Source organism: Gracilinanus agilis, chromosome 1 (assembly GCF_016433145.1).
Source record: "Gracilinanus agilis isolate LMUSP501 chromosome 1, AgileGrace, whole genome shotgun sequence".
Taxonomy (NCBI): Eukaryota; Metazoa; Chordata; class Mammalia; order Didelphimorphia; family Didelphidae; genus Gracilinanus; species Gracilinanus agilis.
Window position 1 is genome coordinate 60,238,064 of NC_058130.1, and position 13,563 is coordinate 60,251,626.

At 41.9% G+C, this 13,563-nt stretch overlaps 1 pseudogene; it reads left to right on the top strand.

Moving 5' to 3' along the window:
• The first annotated feature begins 8,854 nt into the window (after positions 1-8,854).
• LOC123232616 lies at positions 8,855-8,938 on the top strand (annotated as a pseudogene).
• The last annotated feature ends 4,625 nt before the right edge of the window (positions 8,939-13,563 follow it).

Consider the following 13,563-nt stretch of genomic DNA (forward strand, 5'->3'; position numbering starts at 1 on the left):
CATGTCCACAAGTAGCACCTGTATGAGATACATAGATTGATGAACTAACTTGATGGGTAACCCTTTCAGCTAGACGTGAGTCTGAATGATGTGCATTTTTATCCACTTTATTTCCTAATGTGGATGGTTTAAACTGGTCTTTTTTCATATTTCTCTGCATTTATGGAGGAGGCTAAGTCTTGTCCAGAGGTTAAGTGATAAGAAATGCAATGCAACAATACTGCAAAATACAATACTGTAAAATGGAACATTTGGAGAAGGTAGTTTTCAATACAATATAAGCTCCTGGAGGATGGGGACTGCCTCAATTTTGCATTTGGTATAACCATCTAGACCAGGGGTCAGCAATGTATGGCTCTCGAGCCATATCTGGCTCCACCTCCCCACAGCCAGTCCTGGCAAAGCCCCAGGATGTGCCCCAGGGGGCCCTTCAGCCTCCACCCCATATTCCAGCGCCTTCCGCCTCCATCCTCCTCCTTCTGAAGGCGTTTATGTCTCTTGGCCAAAAAGGTTGCCAACCGTTAATCTAGCCCAATATCTGGCATATACTCAAGTACTTAATTGAGGCAGCTGAGTGGTAACAGTGGATAAAGAGCCAGACCTAGAACATGAAGATTAATCTTCCTTCATTCAAATCTAGCCTCAGACATTTACTAGCCGTGTAACTCCAGGCAAGTCACTTAATCCTGTTTGCCTCAATTTCCTCATATGTAAAATGAGATGGTAAAGGAAATGGAAAACCACTCCAGGATCTCTGCCCCAAATCTCGCAAACCAAATGGAGTCATGAAGAGTCAGACTCAACTGAACAACAACAATAAGGGACTAAATCAATTTCTGTTGGTTGACTGATTGACCAAAAAGAAATCTTGCTTTTTTTTAAGACCAGCCTAGGGTATTTTCCATGGGCTAGTAAACCCTTTAGAGAAACAAATTTCCCTTTGCTTAAAGTCAATATTCACTGGAAGACGGAGCAAAATTCTGTCTGGTTTTATTTATAATTGTTGTTTACATGAGGAACCCCATCATTGTTTACGTGAGGGTTTCAAGCTTCATTTTGGTTTTACTGAGGCAAAGGATATTGGAGTTTTGACTTTTTAATTATTGAAGGATAAATTTATCAACATGTTATTTTCCTTAGTTTCTTCATTTATAAAATAAAGGACTTAGGCTGGATACACTCTTCCTTTGGCCCTTTATGACATCGCAACAAATATTATTAAGTGTCTACTATGCTGGGGAGAGAGAAGATATAAAATTTAAATGAGACAAGATGCCTCCCCTCATTGAGCTTAGAGTCTAGCTGATGATACAACCATGGGGTACTGTTATACAGGTCTACACAACAAAAATTATAGCTGTTCATTCCCCCAGCAGACAATTGGTACAAAGATATGAACAAAGAATTCTCTAAAGAAGGATTCCAAAGTGTTCCCAGCCACATGAAAGAATGCTCCAAATCACTAAGAATAAGAGAAATGCAAGTCCAAACAACCCTGAGGTTTCACCTTCCACCCTGCAAATTGTAAAAGATGACCAAAACAGCAATACGCAGTGTTGGAGGGGTCATGGAAGGATGGGTGCACAAATGGATTGTTGGTGGAGCTACGAAATGGAACAATTGTTTTAGAAAGAATTTGCAATTATGCAATATAAAGATAAAAAAATGTCTAAAGATATCTATCCTTTTTGAACCAGAGACTCCATTACTACACTTAATGAAACCATTCTTGAAATTAAATAGACTAGAAGTTTCTTGGTAGCATCTTTGATGCATATTCTTTCCATGCTATTATTAAATAAATTCTTCTTTCTTAAATGCTAAAAAATAATTATAGCAGCACATATTAAGATAGAACTTTGCTTCCAAAGCATCTCAGACATAATATGCTTGAACAACCCTGTAAAGTAAGCCTTGTTATTATTATTGTTGTTGTTAAATTAATATATTATTACTGTTATGTTAATATTATATTATTATATATTATTGTTCCTACTTCACAGATGAAGAAACAGAGGCCCAGAATAGCTAAATGACATGTCTAGTACATATCTAAGGCAGGATTCTTTCAGAATCCCAGGTTAAAAAGTGATAAATGTTGGAGGGGATGTAGCAAAATTGGGACACTAATGTATTGCTGGTGGAGTTGTGACTTGGTCCAACCATTCTGGAGGGCCATTTGGAACTATGCACAAACGGTTTTAAATTAATGCCTGCCCCTTGATCCAGCCATACCACTGTAGGTTTTATACTCCAAAGAGATAATAAGGGAAAATACTTGTACAAAAATATTTATAGCTGCACTCTTTGTGGTGGCAAAAACCTGGAAAATGAGGGGAGGTCCATTGACTAGGGAATGGTTGAACAAATTGTGGTATATATTGGTGATGGAATACTACTGTGCTGAAAGGAATAATGAACTGGAAAGACTTCCAGGAATTGATACAGAGTAAAAGGAGCAGAACCAGGAGAACGTTGTACACAGAGACGGATACACTGTGGCACAATTGAATATAATAGACTTTGTTACTAGCAGCTATGCAATGACCCAGGACAAAACAGAGGAACTTAGGAGAAAGAACACCATCCACATCCAGAGAAAGAACTGTGGGAGCAAAAACACACTAGAAAAATATAGGCTTGATCACATAGTGTGGTAGGGACGTAATTAGGGTTTTGATGTTAAAGAATCACTCTACTGCAAATATGAATAACATGGAAATAGGTTTTGAACAATGATATAGGTATAACCCAGGGGAATCTCTTATCATCTTTGGGAAGGGGAAGGAGAGAGCAAGGGAGGGGGGATTATGAATCATGTAACCATGGAAAAATATTCTAAATAAAAATTTGAAAACAAAACAAAAAACAGAATCCCAGGTTAGCACTCAATACATATATTGGAGAAATGCAAAGTGAAGTTCAAGGTGATAGGATAAACATGCAATATCAAAGTGACCTTCTGCAAAAAGCAACCTCTCTGAGCCTTCCTTTTTTTAATCAGTAAAATGAGGCATTTAACTCCTCTTCCCCTTTCACAGGGCTATTGTGAGGACCCAGGGAGAAAGCCTGGCCCCTGGCCACCTAGAACCAACCACTGTGTGCCAGAGGTTCTAGAAGACAAGGCTGACTGGGGGAGCCTTTTTCCAGGGGTTCACTGAAGCCAGTGGGAGACTTTACACCTCAGAATCTACAAAAGCTATAAATCAGGGGTTAGTTTCTGGTTTGGGTGCTTGTCTAGACTTAAGAAAGTAAGAAGGGAAATGCTAATAATTCAGATTAACCTTAAAAGTGTTTGTTAGACTTCCCAGCATTCAGTTTCCCTTTTAACAGATGGTCCAGCTCACTATATTCAATTGCCAAGAGCCCATCACTGGGGTCTAGAGGGGCAAACCAGAGTAGAGGCAACTTTCTTCAATGTCTCAGTCTGCCTCTTGCTCAAATGCCACTGGTGTGTCCCCTTCCTAATAACCATGGGTCTGGGCCCTTGCAGGGCACCAGCCACAGAGCAGACATGGGCACTAATCACAATCCCTCTGGGAGGAAAAATGCCAAGTACCATCATAAGCCTTGCCCCAGAATCCTAGTGACCATTCAGTTTTATCATCTGCCCTGAGGCCATGCCCCCCTTCCCCCAGGACCTAAACTTTAGCCTCCCATCTGCCTGCTACCAAACCTTTGGGAGAACCAGGCTTAAGCTTGGCATCTTCTCCAGAAGATTCTCCTCTATATGCTGACTCCCCTAACCAGAATGGAAACTCTTTGAGGTCAGAGACTGGCTCCTTTTTTCTCCTTATATTCTTGATGCTTGGCAAAGTACTTGGCAAGTGGGAAACAATAACTGCTTTTCCTCTTTTCCATGAACTGATTCATTGAAGAATAAGTGATTAAGTCCCTACTATGTGTAAAATATTGTGTGGGGCACTGGGAAAACTACTAAGATAATCAAGACATGTTAATAATAATAATAACCAAGGAGATTATTGACAAGAAAAGACCCACGCTGTGTGGGCAGTAAGGTGGCTCAGTGGATAAAGGGCCAGACTTAGAGATAGGAGGTCCTGGGTTCAAATGTGACCTCAGACACTTCCTAGTGGTGTGAGCCTGAGCAAATCACTCATTTCCAACTGTCTAGCCCTTACAGCCTTGAAATAAATACTTGACATCGATTCTAAGACAGAAGGTAAAAGGTTAAAAAAAAAATATGTTTACAGAATCTATCAGGATGTATATTGCCACATGTACCCACATGATAAGAGGATGAGAAAAGTGTGATCCTATAAACCTAAGAGAAAAGATTATAGGGCTTTTGGTCAAAAGACCCAGGTTCAAGTTCTCCCTTTGCTACTTCCTGCCTGTCTGACCTTAGAGAGTCACTTTCTTTCTCTGGGTCTCAGTCCCTCATCTGTAAAGTTGGCCAGTCAGCAAAGATTTATTAAGAACCTACTATGTGCCAGGGACTGTCTGCCTCTAAAGTCCCTTTCAGAAGGACTATGGGGTAAAAGATGGGCAGAAGTATTGAGCAAGATCAGAGGGTTGTTATTTGTGGATGGTTTAACAGAAGCAGAAATATTTTTCTTATTCCTGGGAATGCATCAGTCCAAGACACTCGAGGACCCCAAAATCTGGGAAGTGGGGGGCAATGGGGCCAGGACACTTGAGTCACTAGATGACTTCTAAGGTTCTTTCATAATGTGACTCCATATCGAGTATTATCCTCGGACCCCAGCCTGGGAAGAGGAGCCAGGCAAGAATGCACTGTGAGCCCCGGCTCCTGGAGAGCAGAGATGGGGCTGAGCTTGGGGACCAAACGGCTCCAGACTGCATCCCTCGCTCTCTCCCTCCCACCCTGCAGCCCAGACCCCTCCAACACCATCAACTCTGCTGCCGACAGGTCCAGGCATGATTCCCCTATGTGATACCGCCACCTAGTGGAGAACATGCGCAGCATGCAGGACCAGGAGCCGGGCCAGGGCAGGTGGGAACTGAGCTCTCAGCACTTGGAAGGGAACAAAAGAGGAGGGGGCTGACTAGCCCCCGACAGCAGTCTGTTTGGAGAGATGAGATTCACATGCATGAAACAGCCTAAGGACCCTACGAAGCCTGGAGCACTCAAGCCCGAGGAGTGACCATTGAGTGGTTGTTACTGATCAAAGAAGGAAATAAGCATTAAGATTTTACAGGGGGGCAGCTGGGTGGGTCAGTGGGTTGAGAGCCAGGCCCAGAGCCAGGAGGTCCTGGGTTCAAATCTGACCTCAGATATTCTTAGCTATGTGACCTGGGACAAGTCACTTATCCCCATTGCCTAGCCTTTACCATGCTTCTGCTTTGGAACCAATACATAGTATTGATTCTAAGACAGAACATAAGGGTTTAAATTTTTTTTTCTAAGATTCTACAGAACTAAGTGCCTCAGTGGATAGAGAGTCAGGCTTGGAGGCAGGAGGTCCCGAGTTCAAATCTGCTCTCAGGCACTTCCTAGCTGTGTGACCCTGGGCAAGTCACTTAACCCCAATTGACTAGCCCTCATCACCCTTCTCTCTTGGAATAGGTACTTAGCAATGATTCTAAGATAGAAGATAAAGGTTTGTTTTGTGGTTTTTTAAGAGACTACCTCAATGTGCTGGGCATTGTGCTAAATGTTTTACATCTATTATCTGATCCTCACAATAAAGGTCCTATTATTATTATTTTACAAATAGGGAAACTGAGGCACAGAGACTGTCTCAGTTAAGTGGCTTGCCCAGGTTCACACAATTAGCAAGTGTCTGAGGTTGGAGTTGAATCCAGCACTCTCTCCATTGCACCCACCAACTACAACAGCCTGGCTGCTTCTGTAGAAGAAGAAACCACAAGAATGTTGGAGTAGTGAGGTCATGCGGAAGTAGGTCTAAAAGAGTGAGCAGAGAGAGCTCTGAAACAGGAAGAGCTGACAAGGACAAGACATTTCACCTCACTAAGGAGTCAGCACGTCCAGTAAAAGAGAGCGCCTGGTTTGGAATCAGAGACCCTGACATCAGATCCCATCTTTCACTAATTACCAGCCAGACTTTTTCCTAGCTCTAAATGGATGGTCCAATGGCCTCGGTTTCTTCCTCTAAATACTAAATAGGGTCTAAAAACACAGTATGACTTACCACAGAAATGTTGCAAGTCCAAGGTGCTGTTTTCCTTGACAGGATTATTGTGGTCATCGTGCGAGTTGTTCTTTTTTCGCTCTGTATCAATGTCACACAAGTCTTTCCATATTTCTCTAAATTTGTCATATTAAATCCTGAAAGCACTAGATAAGAGTGAGTTTATAAAATGTATGAGATCTGGAAAGGGGGAAGGTTGGACGGATGCCTTCTAGGCACTTTTCTGATCGTATGACTTTAGGTCCTAGCACTTGGAAAATTTCTTTGGGTTTCACTTTGTTTCTCTGTAAAATGAGGGTGTTGGATTCTGAGGCTCCTTCCAGTCCTAAGATGGGTCCCTAAAGAACCAACAGTCAGGAACAGCTAGGTGGCACAATAGATAGAATGTCAGGCCTGGAGTCAGGGGGACTTGGATTCAAAACTGGCCTCAGATACTTCCTAGCTGTGTGACCCTGGGTATGTCACTTATCCCCATTTGTCTAGCCTTTGCCCTTCTCTCTTAGAGTTGTTACTAAGACAGAAAGTAAGAGTTTTGTGTTGTTTTGTTTTGTTTTTAAGAAGAGCATATGCTTATATGGTTTCAAGAAAGAAGTAGAACAGGCACCATGTCTCGAAGAATGAGCATTTATAGGACAGACAGAAGGAAAGTGGTAACAACAATGGGAGCAATGGACTACAAGAGGAGGGTATGTATATGAGGAAGGATAATGAGAAGTCCTGCTCCATCCCACCACACTCCCACTCCCCACAGTGGTTTGGAAGTAGGAGGAAACAAGCATTTATTAAGCACTTTCAAGAAGAATAAAGAGATAAGACTGAGTTAGATCATAAAAGAGAGAAGAGAGAAATCCCAAAGAAGCCTCTTTAGTCTTCTTTGGAAGCCAAGGCAAGTGCCATTTTTATCAGTTAGGGAAAGGGCATAGAATAGGCAATCTTTTAAATATCTATGTTATTGATTCCTTTCTAAAAAATATCCCAGGCGTTTCTAAGTTACCTTCTACCCCATGATTTCTCCTTTTTGGAAAAATAGTTAAGCAAAACCAACTGACTAGAAGACTGAGACTGATGATTCGTGCAACATTCTATATCCATAGTCCCCTACTTCTCCAAGGAAAGAAGAAAGGAGGCTCATCATTTAGTTCAGTGGTTCCCAAACTTTTTTGGTCTACCGCCCCCTTTCCAGAAAAAAATATTACTTAGCCCCCTGGAAATTAATTTTTTTTAATTTTAAAGCAATTAATAGGAAAGATAAATACACTTGTGGCCATCACCACCCCCCTGGATCGCTGCAGCACCCACCAGGGGGGCGGTGGGGCCCACTTTGGGAATCACTGATTTAGTTCTTCAAGAATGAAGAGTGATCATTGCCATCGCTCAGGGTTCCTTTTCTTTGAACAATTTTAATTACTAGAATGAGTGCTCTGGTTTTCTGTTCCCAGAGCCATTGTGTGAGACGGTTAATTTTAAGTTCTAATTCAATATGGTGAGAAAGCTACTCTCTTATCTTTGATTCTCTTTTTCATTTCTCCAGAAATTTGGAATAGCATATAGCATAGCTTCTGCTTTTTCTTAGAGGGGCATGTGGCTAAAGCACTATAATTTGTGAGGTTTGAATCTTCCCTGAGAAACTTACTGGCTGGGTACTAATGGATAAGTCATATGAATTCTCTGAGGATCAGTTTCTTTATTGGTACAATGGGGATAATTTCACTTGGTCTATGGGCCTCATGAGGCCATTCTAAAGACAGTATTTGGCAAATTTAAGAGCACGACAGAACTACAAGCTGTGATTGCTGCAGGAACCCTCACTTGGAATGCCATAATGCCATGGGCTTTCTAGTAGACTGAGACCTGTTAACACTGAGACAACTTGGCTAAATGTATAGGCTGGGATGGTGGAGGACTATAAAGCCTTAGTATTCATTTTACAAAATGTGTCTGGGCCAAGGAACATACTCTCAAATCAATTTTGAATGATGTTTAGTTGAAGGCATGATGAGAAAAGATCCCTGGGTACCAATCCATGGGGGTTGTGGAGAAGGAAGATCCTAAACCCAAATCCTCCCAGGCTACTTTTGGGGAACCCACCACTGACAAAGGGGAGAGCAGTATTGAGCTGGGCTAGGAGGAATAGTCCAATTGGAGTATCACTGTCCTTGGAGCTGGGGCAGAGATAACATTTCCATCTGGTAGCTTACTATCTTAACTAAAGATCAATTATTTGTAAACTACTGGAGGATACTATAAGTGATGTCAATGCCTTCTAAATTTCAGTGCCCTAGGGCAAAGCCCCATTGTCCCACTCTAGTTACATTTCTTAGATAGTAGGACATATTTACTTACCCTCAGAGTTTTAGAGTTCACAGGTAAACAAACTGGCCTTGATGAAGCCAATGAAGAGGCCATGTTGACATTATTTGGGTAACCTAGTTACTAAGTACCTACAGTTTATTAGGCCTACTAAAAATATGTTAAAACTGGGATTCTTGCCTTCAAGTTTTCTTGTTTAAAAAAAAAGCCTTGCTAAACTCTGAGAAACTTTGGTCCAGGCTCTCCCACTAAAGGCTCCAAATCACAGACCTGAACTATGTTAGAACTAGACGGGACCTTAGGTATTATCTAATTCAACTACCCTACCTGGGGCACAGGTAGGTGGCACAATGGATAGGATACTATTCCAGGAAGCAGGAAGACTCCTCTTCCTAAATTCAAATCTCAGCTTTGCACAGTGGTCATATCGTAGCCAATGAGGTCTAACCGAGGTACAATTATTGCTAATTGAAAAGTTTTCCTAAATTCAAATCTGGCCTCAGACACTAGTTGTGTGACCCTGTCACTCAATCTTGTTTGCCTTAATTTTCTCATCTGTAAAATGAGTTGGAGAGGGAAATGGCAAACCTCTCCAGTATCTTTGCCAAGATAATCCCAAATGGAATCATGAAGAATAGGACATTACTAGAACAACTGAACAACTACCCTTTCCCACCTCCCATTTTATAGGAAAGAAAACCGAGGCTCAGAGAAATGATTGGTCTAAGGCCATACACCTACTGAGTGGCAAAGTCAAGATTCAAACCAAATCTTCTAGCTACCAACCAAGGACACTTTCCACCACTAGATTTGTCTAGCCCTTCCCCTTTTCCCTCTCAAATCTCAATTTCTGAAAGCTCCATAAGGAAAGAGATTCCATAGCTTTCTTCATCTCGAACTGAATAATTTTTCCTTTTTGAGCTAGAAAGAAATTTAGAGATCTTCTACTAGTATCTCCTCATTTTATAGATGGGGAAACTAAGGCCAAGAGGGGAGGAACTCATCCAAGGTTATAGAGAAAGAAAGCAGTAGAGTCAGGATAAGAACCCATTTCTCCCAGCATCAATGAAGAAACCCATCAAGGTCCTTTCTTTGAATGTGACTATTCTTAGTTGAGTGTCTATGGAATTCTTAAGACTGTGCTAGGGAAAGACAGGGGTTGGAGTCATAGACAAGCTGGTCCCTGTCTTCAGACTTGTGATCGAATTGAGAAATGATTAATGAATGTGAAACAGTGAAGAATTTTCAGATTATGTTCTGCTGCTGGCTTGTCCATTAAACTAGCTGAGACCTTTTAGGCCAAGTCGCTTGTTCTCTCTGACAAGATTGGATGAGGGACCAGGGTGTAGTTCAAGGATGGAGAAATGTCATAAGCAAAGGCACAGTAGCAAAAATGAGCATGTAAGGAAGGGAAGCAAAGATGGAGAAGGGTTGGCTTGAACAGGGAAGAGTATATAGAATGGGGATTAGAGGACAGTAGAGTCAATTGGACAGGGTGGAACCTTTCATGGCAGGGAAAGGAGTCTGAACTTGACCCAGGAGAGTCACGGTTGGTTTTGGAGCAAAGCTAGGACACGTGGAAAGCTGTGCTTTGGGAAAGATTAATGTGTAGGGAGGAGCTGTCCATTCCAAATGCACATGTACCCTGGTTTCCTGGAAAGTCTTTTCTCATGTCCTAGAAGTGATATAACATGCACTTTAATAACTGGGGCAGCCTTGATCCATGAGAGGAGGCAGAGATCACCCACTTCATGTTCAAGCCAAGGAGGAGGGGAAAAGTGGCGGGATAGGTGCCAGCCACACAAGTCAAGGCAATCCATTTCCTGGCTAACTAGCATTTGTTAAACAGTGACTGTGCCAGACTCTGCTAGATGCTTGGGAAACTGGGGGGGGGTGAGGGGGGGTCGGGGAGGGACAAAGGCAAAATGAAAAGCTGTGCCTACCTTCAAAGAGCTTCTATTCTACTGATATATTTCCTGTTTTGTTTTTTTTTTTAAGCCCTTACCTTCCATCTTAGAATCAATACTGTGTATTAGTTCCAAAACAGAAGAGTGGTAAGGGCTAAGCAATGGGGGTTAAGTGACTTGCCCAGGGTCACACAGCTAGGAAGTGTCTGCGGCCAGATTTGAACCTATCTCTAGGCTTGGCTCTCAATCCAATGAACTACCAGCTGCCCCCATATTTTCTGATTTCTAAGGAGATACTGAGGACAACTCCCCACCTCAGCCCCCACCAGCTCCTTCCTGGTGGTTTCCATTTCTAACCCGAGTCCATTTTGCTGTTCATTTACAATTTTTTTCTTGTCTTTAAGACCTCAAAGAGGAATGCATTAATATAATAGTTGTTATCTCTGTATATCATACACTCAAATTGTGTTTTGGAGTTTGACAGAAATAAAGGCATAGGGGCAGCTGGGTAGCTCAGTGGAGTGAGAGTCAGGCCTAGAGACAGGAGGTCCTAGGTTCAAACCCGGCCTCAGCCACTTCCCAGCTGTGTGACCCTGGGTAAGTCACTTGACCCCCATTGCCCACCCTTACCAATCTTCCACCTATGAGATAATACACCGAAGTACAAGGGTTTAAAAAAAAAAATAAAGGCATGATTTTTGACAGGGGTAGGGACTTATTGAATATAGACACATATTTGTGTTCATATAGAACTATTGTAAATTATTATGAATTATTGACATATCTCTTCTCTCTATTTTTTTGGTGGGGATGGGAGGAAAGTATAAGCATTATGTCTTTAGATTATTGATCTAGTAGTTGTTAGAACACTGAATTCTGTAAGTCTTCAGCCAATAGCTCTGGGGTATTGCTAAAATCTCCTACTTAAAACCCTTTTATTGAAAAATAACTCACTTTAAATCAGGTGACCTATGCTCTAGCCTTGGTCTTGTCTTTTGACTCTCTGTATGACCTTGGATAATTCACTTCTTATTCTTGAACCTCTGCTTCCATCTGGCAAATGAAGAAATTAGATCAGATGATTTTTAAAGCTGGTCCATCCCTGACCCATGCCATAGCATCACAGATAAAGAGCCTGGTGTCAGGAAAACCTAAATTCAAATCTGACCCCAAACATTTAGCAGTTGTAGAACCATTGGCAAGTTGTTTCATGTGTTTGCCTAAGTTTCCCCAACTGTAAAATGGGGATAATAACAGTCTCTACCTCCTAGGATTATTGTGAAGTTCTAGTAAAATAATATTTGTGAAGTGCTTAACACTGTGCCTGGCACTTAGTAGGTACTCTATAAAGTTTATTTACTTCCCTTCCCCATGTGACCCTAGGCAAGTCACTTAATTGCTCTCAGCCTTAGTTTTTTCATCTGTAAAATGGAGATAAGAGCATCTCCTTTATAGAGTTATTGTGAGGATCAAATGAGATAATATATGAAAACCCCATCACAAACCTTAAAGCACCATAGAAATATTAGCTATTATAATTATTATTACAAGAAAGGAAGTCAATAGTAATGGATATCTCCCCATCCCACCAACTGAGGCCAAATCATACCCCTTTTCTTTAGTCACTCAGACTATAGGCCTAGACATAGGATTTATGCCTAACTAGGAGATAGTTCTCCACCTATTTGGCATAATTCGAGGGGCACCAGATTGGGTTTCCTCTACTAACCAAGAATATCTCCTTTACTTTCTTTTATTTATTTAAAATTATATCCTTTGGGTAGATTCTTAAATATTTCCATATTTAGATTGCCCTCAGAGAATGGAAATGCTTCTAGGCAGGGAAAGTAGTAGGAAAGGTCTGAGAGCTGGAAGGAACCTCTGAGATCATCTTGTCCAGCCCCATCAAGCCTCCCAGTGAATGAAACTATGGACTGTTCAAATCCTTGTGGTACAGATCATTGCCCTGAAACAGGGAAGGAAATATAAGCCCAGAGACAGAATCCAACTTGTCCAAGATAACACAGGGCATTGGACCCATGACTTGACACCAGGTGTCCGAATTCCCAGTCCAATTTGATCCAATCCAATAAACATTTATTAAGTGCCTACTATATGCAAGGTACTATGCTAAGAGCTAGGAATGCAATTAACTAAAAGTAAGCCCTTGCCCTCAAGAAATCTAAAACCTAATGGAGGGAGATAATGCACAAGAGAAAGCAAGAAGCAGAGGGATCCAGGGAAGACCCCCACATGGGGCCATCTTGCTTCGTGGAGTTGAAACAGGCAGAGCAGCAAATGCAGTGGAGTGAGTAGAAAGTCTAGTTTCTGCCCTCCATAAAGAAGGCATTCTGGAAGGAGTTTGGTACTCAGTCCTTCAATCAGAAGGGAGAGGAGGCTGAGGTAGGTAGTGTTAGTCAAGGCTTGAATTAACAACATGATGAAGAAATTAGAGGTATTCTTTCCATCACAGTATCCTCTGTTTGATAGCCATTTGAGACCAATGTCCTGAGGAAGAGGCCAAAGCACAGGAGTTAGGCAAGGGGAAGTAACACCAGAAGAAAGAGGGGGTACTGACCCTAGAAGTAAAAAGTAGGTCTAGGGGTTTCCTCATACACTAGGACCTGATGCTCTGTCAGGAACATTCTAGCTTGTCTCTAACTCTGCCCCTTCCCTCTTTATTCCTTCATCTCCCAGTTTCCCAGTGAAGGCCTCAGATCTATTTCATCCTCATTACTTGTACACTAGCCTGAGATTGTGAAGGTCCAACCATGTCAACAGACCATTGACCCTGAACACAACAGCCCTGGAAGGAGCTAAGAGAGAGAGGGGAAGCCCATTCAAACCACCATGTTGCCAAGGGCAGTCCTGTTTAATGACTATATTCTCTCCTTCTATCTCCAAATACAAGTCAGCATGATAGAAAGCTTGTCTGCCAGTGGGAATAAGAAAGATATAAATGAAAACCACATTCAAATATCCCCAGGCCCAATTCAAGAGAATCCTCTAGTGAGGAAAGAAAGAACCTAACCAGGAATTCATTAACATTGTCTTCAAACCACATCCAATATGGATTCCAAGTGGATCTGGCCTTCAGATGAGCCACGCGCTGTCTGCAAAAACTGAAAATTAACGAACCCAGGGCCTAAACAAATGGATGGCTCTTTGCCACCAGCCAATGACTGCACATTGGTTTTAATTGGTTCAGC